General features: G+C 44.6%; 1 protein-coding gene across 1 annotated transcript in view; it reads right to left on the reverse strand.

Moving 5' to 3' along the window:
* The window catches only part of BCAR3 (BCAR3 adaptor protein, NSP family member), a 150,113-nt gene extending 148,350 nt beyond the window's left edge, over positions 1–1,763 (reverse strand). Inside the window, exon 1 of the mRNA XM_017879775.1 lies at positions 1,718–1,763. The gene's annotated coding sequence lies outside the window, so the exon portion shown is untranslated. The remainder of the gene's footprint in view (positions 1–1,717) is intronic.
* Between the last annotated feature and the right edge of the window lie 11,170 nt (positions 1,764–12,933).

A 12,933-nucleotide genomic window follows, 5' to 3' on the forward strand; every position in this document is an offset into this window, starting at 1 on the left:
TTTTTTGAGACAGAGTCTTGCTCTGTCGCCCAGGCTGGAATGCAGTGGCACAATCTTGGCTCACTGCAAGCTCCGCCTCTCAGGTTCGCGCCATTCTCCTGTCTCAGCCTCCCGAGTAGCTAGGACTACAGGCGGCTGCCACCACGCCCGGCTAATTTTTTTGTATTTTTAGTAGAGATGGGGTTTCACCGTGTTAGCCAGGATGGTCTCGATCTCCTGACCTCGTGATCCACCCTCCTCGGCCTCCCAAAGTGCTGGGATTACAGGCATGAGTCACCGCGCCCGGCCGATCTATTGCGCTTTTAAGTGATCCATCCGTTCATGGTGGGGAGAATAGATTGTAGAAGGCCAAGTCGGGGGACTGCCTCATTATTCAAGGTAATAACATTACTGTGGCTCCAACTAGGAGTGCAGCAATTCTTCTTTTTAAAAGCCTATCAGACATTGCACTTTTATTTTTCATGGTTTACTTACCTTCAAGGACTATGGCAGGTAAAACTATGTATCTTTTCTTTTTCCTAAGACAAAAGTACACACACATTCCTAAGAGTTAGTTGCTCCAAAACTCAATAGGTACATACCAGTATGCATTTAGCTGCAGGAAAGCCAGTTTTTGCCAAGCCTTACCTAGTTCTGTATAAAGCATCTTTTCTATACATTGTTACCAAGTTAGGCCAATGATCTTCCTAGAATGGGAGGTCTGACTTGAGCTGGTTCTAGCTCCACCCGGGGTTGTTTCCAGGTTTAGGAGAAGGGGGTGGAGTCCTGACCCAGGTGGGAACCCAACTTGTGGGGTTTCTGTATGGAAAAGAACTTCACGGGCTGGGTGGTACGTAAGCATCTCCATCTCGTGCATTTAGAGTGCCAAGTCTTAGGACTGCAGTGATAATCATGCCTCCCTGGACCAATTTACCCTGTGACATTGACTTTGAATGAGGGGTGTATGTGTTCCAGGCTCCCTCATAAATACGGAAATAAAGGAAAACTGACAGACCTCCCAGAGAGAGAGCAGGAATGTTATGTCATATAAACCTATTACCAGCCCTGCAAACAACTGCCAAAGTGCTTCAATAAAATACAACTTCCGACCACCTCCAGCCCTAACACTCCCCTGTCAAATGCCAATTGTTTGTTTAGAACTTCTCCTCCCAGTAGGGTTAAGAGGAGCAAGGTGGCTCACCTGCAGTTTTCCCTCCAGCCACTGCTCCCTTCGCAGGGTCTGTTTGGGATACAAGTCAAGGTCATAACTCTGCATGACCTTGCTCCCAGCACCTGAAACCCTCCCGCCTTTACAGCAGGTTATTCAGCCTCCCTGTGGCTGCCTTTCTTCACCATTGAAATGAGGATAATTATGGTAACCATCATTCTACCTCATAGTGCTGTTGTGAGAATTTAATGAGTCAGAATGAATTAAATGTCAGACAGAACAATTACGGTCAGCTATGGTATCATATTGTCATTATTGGAAGGGAGAGTATAGGAAAGGAGGTGGCTGAAGCCAAAGCCCAGTCTCAAGGCTGTGATGAATAAGGATCCCAGAGTCACCCAGAAACAACTACTCTGGAGCTTCTGCAGGTTACTAAGAGGATTCTCATACACTCCAGGCACTGCCCCAGAAGTCACTTTGTAGGCTGGATCAAGACCACCCCACAGCTCCAGCTGCAGTTTCTGCCCTGTACTCTGGCGCAGAGCAGCAGGGGTCCAGGCCACTTCCTACCTTGCCTCTTCCTCCTTTCTCCAGGCAGGCTTGGGTCAGATGCAGCAGCTCCTGTAGTGGAATGCAAAGGAAAGACCTTCTCAGTTGGGTGTGAGGAAATTACAGTAGCTTTGGGAGAGGCAGAGCCACTTGGGTTCTGCCAGTGGGTGAGTAACTTGGACCTCAGCCTGGTTGGATCCAAGTCTACAGTTCCTCCTGGAGTCACCTTCTCTGGGCTGCAGAGCTCACACCACCCATCCTGCTCAGATGCTTCTTTGCCTGTCGTCTCAGCAGCTCACAATTTAATTATAAATAACAGTGACTCACAGGACAGCAGTTTCTTTATTTGCCAGGGAAGTCTTATGAAGATTAAGCTATTCTTCCAGGAAAGAAAGGTCTTTACTTTTCAATAGAGGTAGAGAGGGAAGCAAGGAGAGGGCTGTGATTACAGCACAGACTTTGGAGCCAGATCGTCTGGGTTTGGATCTGGCTCTATCACTTACAAAGAGGTGTGCCCTGGCACAAGTTATTTAACCCGTGACTCAGTTTCCTCATCTGCAAAATGGGCATATAAATAGTACTCACCTCATAAAGTTATTATGAGAGTTAAATGAGTTAATATCTATTTGGAGCTTAGAATTATGCCTGGCACATAGTAAGTGCTTATATAAATGTTTGATAAATAAAAGTAGAATAATGGAGAATAGCTTATATAAATCTATATAATTAAATATTACACAGCCATTGCAATTTCTATAGTAGCATGGGAATACATTCATGATCTATTACTAAAGTAAACAATATACAGTTTAATAGTACACAGTTTAGGCCGGGCACAGTGGCTCACGCCTGTAATCCCAATACTTTGGGATGCTGAGGCAGGTGGATCACGAGGTCAGGAGTTTGAGACCAGCCTGGCCAACATGGCAAAACCCCGTCTCTACTAAAAATACAAAAATTAACCGGGCGTGGTGGGGGGTGCCTGTAATCCCAGCTACTTAGGAGGCTGAGGAAGGAAAATAGCTTGAACCCTGGAGGCAGAGTTTGCAGTGAGCTGAGATCGTGCCGTTGCACTACAGCCTGGGTGACAAGAGTGACTCCATCTCAAAAAAAAAAAAATACTATACAGTTTAAAACAAACTGTGTAATATTATTGCTGAAAACAGAAAATAAATCTATATGCATTTAAAAAAAATACGAAGAGTATATATACCAAATAGTGTTCCTCTGTTTTCTAAAATTTCTGTATTTTGAAGTACAGTAATTAAAGAAAACAGTGAAAACTATTCAGAAAGGGATCAAATGCAGTAGATATGCAAAATCCACATTAAATAATTATACTTTAAAATAATAATAATAGGCCTGGCATGGTGGCTTATGCCTGTAATCCCAGCAATTTAGGAGGCCAAGGTGGCAGATCACTTGAGGTCAGGAGTTCAAGACCAGCCTGGCCAACATGGTGAAACCTCATCTCTAAAAATAAAAAAATTAGCCAGGCATGGTGGCACGTGCTTGTAATCCCAGCTACTCGGGAGGCTGAGGCAGGAGAATCGCTTGAACTCAGGAGGCAGAGGTTGCAGTGAGCCAAGATCGTGCCACTGCATTCCAGCCTGGGTGATAGAGTGAGACTCAGTCTCAATAAATAAATAAATAATAATAGTAGTAGCTCTGACAGTCCCCAAGCCTGGATCATTCAGGGTGTCTCCTAGGCTGAAGCTGAACATTAGATCAAAAAGAAAACACCATAATATCAAATGCTTATATGGATATGGTATACTATCTTTCTTCTGGAAATAATTAAAAGCTAACTACACCAACACAGCCGGACTTCAATCTAACCTAAACAACAGATGACCCACATACACAACATAAACAACGAGGTAAACAGCAGTGTGTAAAAGCAATGGATCTGGCATGTTTTTCAAGGTGATAAGCCAAGGGGGTGGCTCAAAAGTTGCCAGTATAGACAGGAGGGGAGGGGTGTGGGAGGGTTCCTCTAGCCATTGCGTCAGAGGTTTCAAGAAGGAAATGGAACTTCGCAGACTGCTACAATAAAGGAAGGAGATAACCATATCTTTTTACTGCTCACTTATGTAGAACCTGAATAGAGAAAAGAATAAATTGAGAACTTCTGAACCACGACCTTCAGTAACGGGCCAGCTGCTCTACTCTGACACCAGGCCACTTCTCACCCTGCTTCAGGGTCTCACAGAACAATTAAACCCCTAAGCACCTTGCCTCCGGCCGCTGGCAGATGGGACTAATGTTAAGCTAAACCCACAGGAGGTAGGATGAATTAAAAAACCATCTTAACTTTGTTTCCAAGGGGCCTCGTTTGGTTTTGCCTGTTCTTCTCTCTTTAACCATCATCATCTCACATAGCTAATCCAACCAACAGTGTGGACCCTTTGCAAGTTGTCATAATCTTTTCCGTCTCCATATTTTTGTCTGTAAGTTATCTCTCCAGTGTCCCATTACTCTCAGAAAAGGAGAAGATCTTTGGGAGAAAATAAAAATATTAGTAGCAAATTCTAGAATTGTGCTGTCTGAATAAAACTTTGGGATCATAGAAACCGGTTTCAGTTCACCCTTTAATCTTTTCAAATGTCACTACCATAGAGCCCCTATATAATTTACGCTGTTCACCACCACATCATATCTACAAAAAAAGACCATCTCAATAATCTCCCAAACACCTGAATTGGCTGGAGTTGCTTCTTTCTTTCCAAAGAACAACAGGGTCCTTGGGGCTCCTTTGCCCCACCAGGGCTATGCCAAGGACACGGGCAGGAGGAGGCTGGCAGGTAGTACTTAGAGCATTCAGATGATTTCTGTTGATGCTCATGGGGATCAGCTTCTAACCTTCAGGCTTGCAAAAACAGGGCTCACATCTTTCATATCAGGAGAGTTGATTGCACATTTGAAGAGGCCAATCAAAAAAAAAAATCACAAGGAGAAGTGCTGCGATAAGCTAAACAGGCTTTGTTCTGTTTGAAGAAGGGAGAGCCTGGGAGCCCTGATGAAGTCAGAGCTTTTCCCCTCCCAAGGGCATCTGTTTCCATGCCGCAGAAGAGAGGAACGAGGGGGAGTCCACAGGCTGCAGGGCAGCAGAGCAGCGTGCTCATGACTGCTCAGGCACATCTGATAACACCAGGCCTTCCGGGAGGTGGGCACATTCTCCTCCTCTGACCCTGAGTTGGAGAGGTGACACTGATTTACAGCTGCATCTCTTCTTTTTCCTGTCCCTCCAAGCCAGCCTGCAGTCTGTTCAAAGCACACTCAAGGGAAAGAGAGGCCAGTGAATCCACCCAACTGGGAAGTGGTTTTGAGCAAGCACTGATGTTCTGACAACGTGTTCTGTCTTCAAATTGGTCCCTTGTGCTTCAGTGAAGTGGCCCTTGATCTGTACAGGTGTTAGCCAGGGGCTCCAGAACACAGAGGCTTCTCTCTTAATGTGGGTGACCCTGTATAAGGATGTCTTACTGGCATTAGATTAGGATTGACAGTGGTGAATGCTCAGCAGGCAGTCCCCCTTGATTGTCCTCGGAGCAGCAAAAAGGAGGGAGGGGAATATCTCCTAGACCAGAGATGGGAAGAGAAAAAGGAAGGCAGTTTAATGGAAAACTGTTGTGGTTTTTAAAAATTCTATTTACGATCTACGGGATTGTAGATTGGGAAAACAAGTCTTTATCTGATCAACTCAACCCTCCTATATTAGGACTATGGTTTTGCTCCTGTAACGTAATCATGGTGGAATGTATCTCCTTGATAGAACATCATGTAATTTTTTCATATCTCTATCTTAAATATACATTTTTAAAAGAAAAAATAGAAATTATCTTTCTATAATCAATTCACAAAATGAATGGGCCTGTTCGATGCTGTGTTTATTTTGCTTTTTTGTAAAGCTGTTTTGGGGAACATTTTGTATCCTTAGATTCTTCTTCACTAGAGAAAAAAGATTAGGCCAGTTGGATGAAACCCATGAGAGAATGAAATATGAGTTCAAATGTACTAGTCTTTGTAAAACAGTATAAACTCACTTCTGGTGGATAGGGGGTGGGAAGCTGGGAAACTGGGAACCAAGAAAGGCTGATCAAGAGGTGGGCTCCCTCCCTGGACCTGTGCCCCTTGTTTCTGGCTTTGCCCCTGCTGGAGGGACCAGTCCTGACCAGCCAGGGAAGCACAGCTCTGCTGGGCCTGGCTGCCTGGCATGGCTGGAGCTGGAGAAGCCTTACCCATACCATGCTGGATGTTTGCTATGTCTCCCTTTGCCCCTTCCCTTGGAGACCTTGAAGGGCACCTTTGAGTAGGGAAAACTAAAAACCCAAAGTTACTAATTTGGAGGATTGGTAGGGAGAGACTTTATCTTAGCCAGGATATCTGGGTTTCCTTGGAGGCCCTAATGCTGGTCCCTCAATAATTTGGTTTCTTGTTGCTCCTAATGCAAACTTCTTAGGAAGACCCCCAGGCCACACCTGGCAGGTCTCTACCCCACCAACCTTTCGGCATCATTTGCTCTCTGAACTCCTGCTGCATTGGTCTTCTTTCAGTTTCTTCTGGTTCTGTGTTACCTCCTACCTGAGGACCTTTGATCACGCCATTCCCTCTGTCTGGAACACTCCATCCCCTCCCCCTGCTTTATCTAGCTAACTCTTTTTGCCAGTTATCTTTTCCTGCATAACAAATTACCCCCAAACCTAGTAGCTTAAAACAAAAATTTGTTATCTCACATTTTCTTTGGATCAGGAGTCTGGGAGCAGCTTAGCTCGATGGTTCTGGTTCAGGGTTTCTCAAGAGGTTACATTCAGGCTGTCAGCCTGGGCTTTGGTCATCTGGAGCTATAGGATCTCCTGCCATGCTCACTCATTGTGGACACCAGTGCCTCTCAGGCTATGGGTGGAGACCTCAGTTCCTTACCATATGACCCCTCCATGGGCTGACTGGGTGTTCTCAGGATGTGGAAGCTGGCTTCTCCCAGAATGCATGATAAGAAAGAGAGAGGGAAGGCACCCAAAATAGAAGCTGCAGGCTTTTGTGAACTAATATCAGAAGCAACACTTCATCCCTTCTGCCATGTGCCATTGTTACACAGACCACCCTTGATGCAGTGTGGGAGGAAACTACACATGGTATGAATACCAGAATGGTGATCTCTGGGGCCATCATGGGAGTCTGGCTTAATTATTGCTTCCTTTCCCTTAAGATATACTCGTATGGTATGGGTCCAAATGGCCTCACTCATGTCTGTCAGGTGACTGACCATTGGCTAGCACAATGAAAATGAAAGGGCCATGTGTCTGTCATTATTCAGCCAGCTAGCCGGGGTGAGTCCACATGGCAGCTAGAGAGTTTCAAGAATGAGAATGAATAGGTACGGGGCCTCTTAAGGCCAAGATTTGGAAGAGGTACAATGTGACTTCTACAACATTCTATTGGCCAAGACAAATCACAAGACTAGCCTGGATTCAGTAGGCGGAAAATAGACTCAACTTTAATGGAAGGAGCTGCAAAGTCATAGTACAAAGGGGTGTGGATATAGGAAAAGGGGAAAGTGCAACCATTTCTGTAAACATAGCACACCAGAGTATCCCTAGAGCCTAGCACAGTACCTGGCACACAGTAGAGACTCAATAAGTACAGTATTTCTTAGAGGGATGAGTTTGAACATTTTGCCTTTAGTTGTCCTCATCTTGTTCTTAACCTGTCTGCCTCACTGCTAAGGAAGCACCTACAGACAAGAATCCTGTCTTATTCATGTTTGTGACCCGCACAACATGGACATTGCATAGAACTCTACTAGATAGGCCGGGCGCAGTGGCTCAAGCCTGTAATCCCAGCACTTTGGGAGGCCGAGACGGCGGATCACGAGTTCAGGAGATCGAGACCATCCTGGCTAACACGGTGAAACCCCGTCTCTACTAAAAAATACAAAAAACTAGCCAGGCGAGGTGGCGGGCGCCTGTAGTCCCAGCTACTCGAGAGGCTGAGACAGGAGAATGGCATAAACCTGGGAGGCAGAGCTTGCAGTGAGCTGAGATCCGGGCCACAGCACTCCAGCCCGGGCCAACAGAGCCGAGACTCCGTTCTCAAAAAAAAAAAAAAAAAAAAAAAAAAGAACTCTACTAGATGATGAAAAAAATGCAGTGCTGACTCTTTTCAAACCCTCTCTGCACATCTCTACTGCTATTCCTTCCTCAAAGCTTAGGGGCTTCCACAGTTGATTTGCATAGGCTTTGCAATCCTGAGGACCGGGGCTGAGATCCTGAATTTCGTTTACTGACTGTGTGATCTTGGGCAAGTTCCTTCACTCTGTTGAGCCCCAGTTTCTTCTCCTACAAACTGGGGGTGGCTACTGTTGTGGGGTGAAGTGCAACTGGATATGTGAAGTGCTGAACATGTAGCAGGTACTGAATAAATGTCATATTCTTCCCTTTAATTCCCTGTATCAACTTGATCATGGTCTGGCCCCTCTGTTCCCAACCCTGGTTCACCCACCCTGTCCCAGGAAAGCCACATCTGTTCCATACTTCCCTTGGTCTCAAGAATGCAATCACTGGCATAAACCTGAGTACAGCTAAGCTCCCATGAGTGGCACAATTCCTGCTGCCACACATGGGCAGGAACACTGGATCATATGGGATTGTGCCCCACCTGGCACAGCTCCCCTAATCCAGAGGATCTTCCCCTCGTGCTCCTCAGGTTTCCGGAGGTCCAGCTGCTCTGTCCTTCCGATTTGTACTCTCCAGCCATCATAAAAGTGCTCACTGTCTAGGTCCATGTAAACATCCTCTGGACATTTCTTCTTTCTGGGTCAGCTGTCTTCTCGCTAGGTTCTCTCCTTTCTTTTTTCTTATCCCTCCCTGTCTTACTATTTTTGACCTTTTTTCATAAGCCAGGCAGCATGCTAAGCACCTTACACTAATTGTCTCATTAATTTTCACATCAGCTCCATGGCATAGGAACTATTATTACCACCATTTCCCTTACGAAAAGATTGAGGCTCTGAGAGTTCACATAACCTGTTCATGGCCACACACTTGGTTAGAATCAGGATTAAACCTGGGTTCTGGTCCCAAAGCTGTACTCTCTCCCTTCACATCCTTCACTTGTTGCCTGGTTTTGCATCCTGTGGCCACTTCCTGCTAGAATGTTCCTTCTCTCTATATGGCTGGTCTGGATGTTATCAGCATTTCCTACAAAATTACCACCTTCATCCTCAGCTTCCGTCTTTGTTTTTCTCTAGGGCAATACAGTTCAGCAGAACTTTCTGTAGTGATGAGAATGTTCTCTGCACTGTCCACTATGGTTGCCAATAGACATATGCGGCTTTTGTGCATTTGATATGTGGCTAGTATGACTGAGAAATTGCACGTTCAATTTTATTTAATTTTAATTAACTTAAACTTAAATAACCAGACCCAGGTAGGGGCTTCTGTATTGGACGATACACTCTAGGGTCTTATCTTTGTGCAGTTTGTTATTGGAGGGAGAATAAGTGGCAGGAGGTAGTGAAAGGTAGATGGGGAGAAAGGCAGCTTGAGGAAGCCACAGAACTCTTTGTTCATGAATATGGACCCAAGACTAAGCTTCTCATAAGGACCAATTATTTAATGAGGTCCAGATTCCTGGTCCCAGATTCTTTCCTGGACCTCTGCCTTCCAATCACCAAATTCCTGGTGATCTAATCAAACATGCCAGGCTCTAGGAATTATGTTGAGGCTCTTCAGAGAGGCAGCCTTCCTGAGCAACATGCAGAGTGAAATGTGCTCATTTCAGGGTAGGGCAAGTGTGAGAAGTCTTACTGAAGTAAGAGTTCCTTGCTGCTAAAATCAATATTTAGTAAAAATGACCTTTGGCCTGTAGCTGCGATTGCATAGAGCTTCCCCCTTCAAGATTTCTGGAAATACAGATTTAAAACCCACAGCAATGGTTCCAAAAACTGAAATGCCATTTTTTTCCCTATTAAATCATGTAGGCTTCAGGACTTTCACACAAAGCAATCTTAAAAGTGGTTACTTAGTGAATTTGACTGTAGTGAGCCTTCAAATATTAATAAATTTCTATTTGAAAAATATGCCCATTTCTGGAAGCAAAGATTCATTCTTTTACTTACTTATTCATCCATCCATCCATCCATCCATCCATCCATCCACAAACATTTTTCTGCATACATGAGAATTCTAAAATGCAAGTGGGGGAGAGGCATTTTAAAATTAGAAAGACAATTTTTATAGATCCAACTTTTTTTTTTTCTTTTTTTTTTGAGATGGAGTCTCGCTCTGTCATCCAGGCTGGAGTGCAGTGGCGTGACCTCGGCCCACTGCAAGCTCCGCCTCCTGGGTTCATGCCATTCTTCTGCCTCAGCCTCCCGAGTAGCTGGGACTACAGGTGCCCGCCCCTCCTCCCGGCTAATGTTTTCTGTTTTTAGTAGAGATGGGGTTTCACCATGTTAGCCAGGATGGTCTCGATCTCCTGACCTCGTGATCCGCCCACCTCAGCCTCCCAAAGTGCTGAGATTACAGGTGTGAGCCACCGCACCCGGCCCCATCATACTTTTATTATGGAACTTAATACACTGAAATGTATTCCTTCCCATATCTCCTTCTGTCTCTAGGTTGGCAGTCCTGGAGGTCTAGGACACCATCTTATTGACTGCTGTGTTCTTGGCCCCTAGAACACTGCCTGGCACATAGTGGGAGCTTATTAAATATTCCCTGAAGGGACACAAAACCACAGAAATGTGCTCCTAGGCTAGGTCCAGGGTCACCACAGCCCAGCAGTCTGTCTCTAACATGGGAGTCCTTCAAAACATAAGCTTCAAAATCCCTGAGGAATCTGAAGCAACTTACCCTGAGATCAGCCTTCATGAATTCATCAAATCCCTTTTGGCTTTACTTGTATTTTCAGCCTCCAGTGTGAAGGGATAAAAATTCTTTCTACATACTAATCACAACTAAGACCTCTTTTCTTTTTTTTTTTCAGATGTCCTAAAACTTCATATAATTCAAAGGTTATCCTGTACCTACTTCTAGCAACACAATATTTGTTTAAGATTTATAAATTAATCAAAAATCAAAAAAAAGATGATAATAGTCTCATCCGTAACTTTCACAGTTTTGTAAGCTTCTGTCACATCCATTTTCAACTCCTGCCTTTATAGACCAGAAAGATTTCTCAGGAAAAGCATTTTTTGAAAATAAAAGTCTCCCATTCCATCTGTTTATCATCTCTGCATACTCTCCTCTGGGTATCTTTCCTAAGATTCAGTGACAAAACCTGTACAGAATATTCATTCATTTATTATTTACTTGAACACTCATTCAACAATATTTATTGCATGCCTACCATGTGCCAGGCACTGCAATTTTGTATTAGGCAAAAATGGAATAAAATTACAAACCAGGAACACCTCCTTGTTCTTCCCCCTTGCTATTCTTCCCAGCGCAACTTCTAGAGCAAACACTGATGTCTGGCAGTTCATCACCCCTTGTGTTTACCTCCTTTCTTTTCTTGTTTTTTTTTTTTTTTTTTTTTTTTTGGTTTTAAGTGTTTTTTTTTTTTTTTTTTTTTTTTTTTTTGGTTTTGAACTGTTGATTATCTTTTAGAAATGTTTTCTTAACTTTTCACAAGGTGAAATTGTCTTTTTTCCCTGGAAAGGTTGTAAGTTCCTAGGAAAGATGACAGAAGCAAAGCATTGCCTTTGCGATTTTCACCTACCCCTTTGCAGTAGGCAGGACCATTTTAAAGGTGAGGAAATGGAGGTTCTGGAGAGGTCAACTAAGTTGCCCAAGATCTCTCAGCTGATTGATGATGGGACTGGGATTCTTACTGAACATGCCTGGTTCAGAACTGCCAAATCACCAGCCTGTCTCTTAGGGTGCCAGAGCTGGTGGCTCACACTTACCTGAGTACCCTAGAGAGCTGAGCTCAGAGCTGGCCCACAGCAGACACTCGAAACTATTTATGGACTTGACTTGATTTAAATAAATGCAGTGGTTTGGCTGACGCAAGGCAATGAACCTGACAGCACTTCTTCCCTCATATTATAGACAGATGGTGGCTCTTCAGGAGAAATGTGAAGACCTGGAGTGTTGTGAATCATTATCTCTTCCTCTCCCCAGCTAACCGAGATAAAAGCTGCAGGCTTGGCCTTGACATTGCCCTTTTTCAATTTCTGTCAGAACAAGCCACAAACCTTAATGCGTTTGAGTAGCCCTCAGCCAGCTTGCAATTATTTGTGGTGACAGGGAGCAAGGATGGCAACCACCAACCCCACCAAGTTTTCTTTGGACCACAAATGTCATCGTCTCTCTCCTGCCCTTAAAGCAGAGGTTTGGGGGCTGCAGGGTGTTGGGAGGGCCCAGAACAGGTCTGCAGGAGTGAGAGTGCAAGATGCCACCAGGAGTGGGCTCAGAAGGAGCCAAGAGCTAGCTGCCTATGTCTTAACACACTCTAAAAACACAATGGCTATTTAAATGCTCCTTTGGTGTTGAAAAATGAATTCTAACAAAAGACCTTTTGCACTTTTCTAATTTTGCACCATGTGTATGTATTACTTATTCAAAAATAAATGAACTTTAAAAGAAGATCTGCATATTCTCACATCCAAAGCCTGAAATAGCAATAGCATACAGTTGATGTCACAGCACTGGCCTGAAGTCAGTGGAACTGGGTATTATTAGTTTCTACTTTGCCACTAATATGGTTTGTAAAACACCAATTCCTCCTGCTCAAAACCCACTGAAGCTCAGTCACCTACAAGATAAATTCAAACTCATTAGCTTGGCCTATGAGATCAGGGGTGATCTAACTCTTAGCTCTCTGTCTTAGCATAGATTTCCCCAAAACCAGGCCCTAAAAGGATTTGGTTTCAAGTAGGGCAAGATCACTTGAGGGAGCTGATCCCCAGAGTGTGGTAAGGTAGAGGGGACATGAGACAACAAAGGGGAATGCCGAGGAAGGGTGCCTCACGAGCAGGTGACCGCCGTGGGAAACTTGGGTTCCATCTCCCACAGCGCCTTGGAGAATCTGTGTAGAACACACCTTGAAATTATCTGAATAAGGGAAAGGAACCTGGGGGATTTGTCCATTAGCTCCCCTCCTCATTGGTTGAGGGCTGACTGGAGGGCATCCACTCTGATCTTCTAGTCTGCTTTGTGCAGGAGATGGACGTGCTCTCAGGAGCAGAGCGTGCACTCAGGCAGGGAGACGCAGGTGCGTGAGCAGGGAAGCTG

Source organism: Rhinopithecus bieti, unplaced genomic scaffold (assembly GCF_001698545.2).
Source record: "Rhinopithecus bieti isolate Rb0 unplaced genomic scaffold, ASM169854v2 scaffold_11919, whole genome shotgun sequence".
In the NCBI taxonomy this organism is placed as follows: domain Eukaryota; kingdom Metazoa; phylum Chordata; class Mammalia; order Primates; family Cercopithecidae; genus Rhinopithecus; species Rhinopithecus bieti.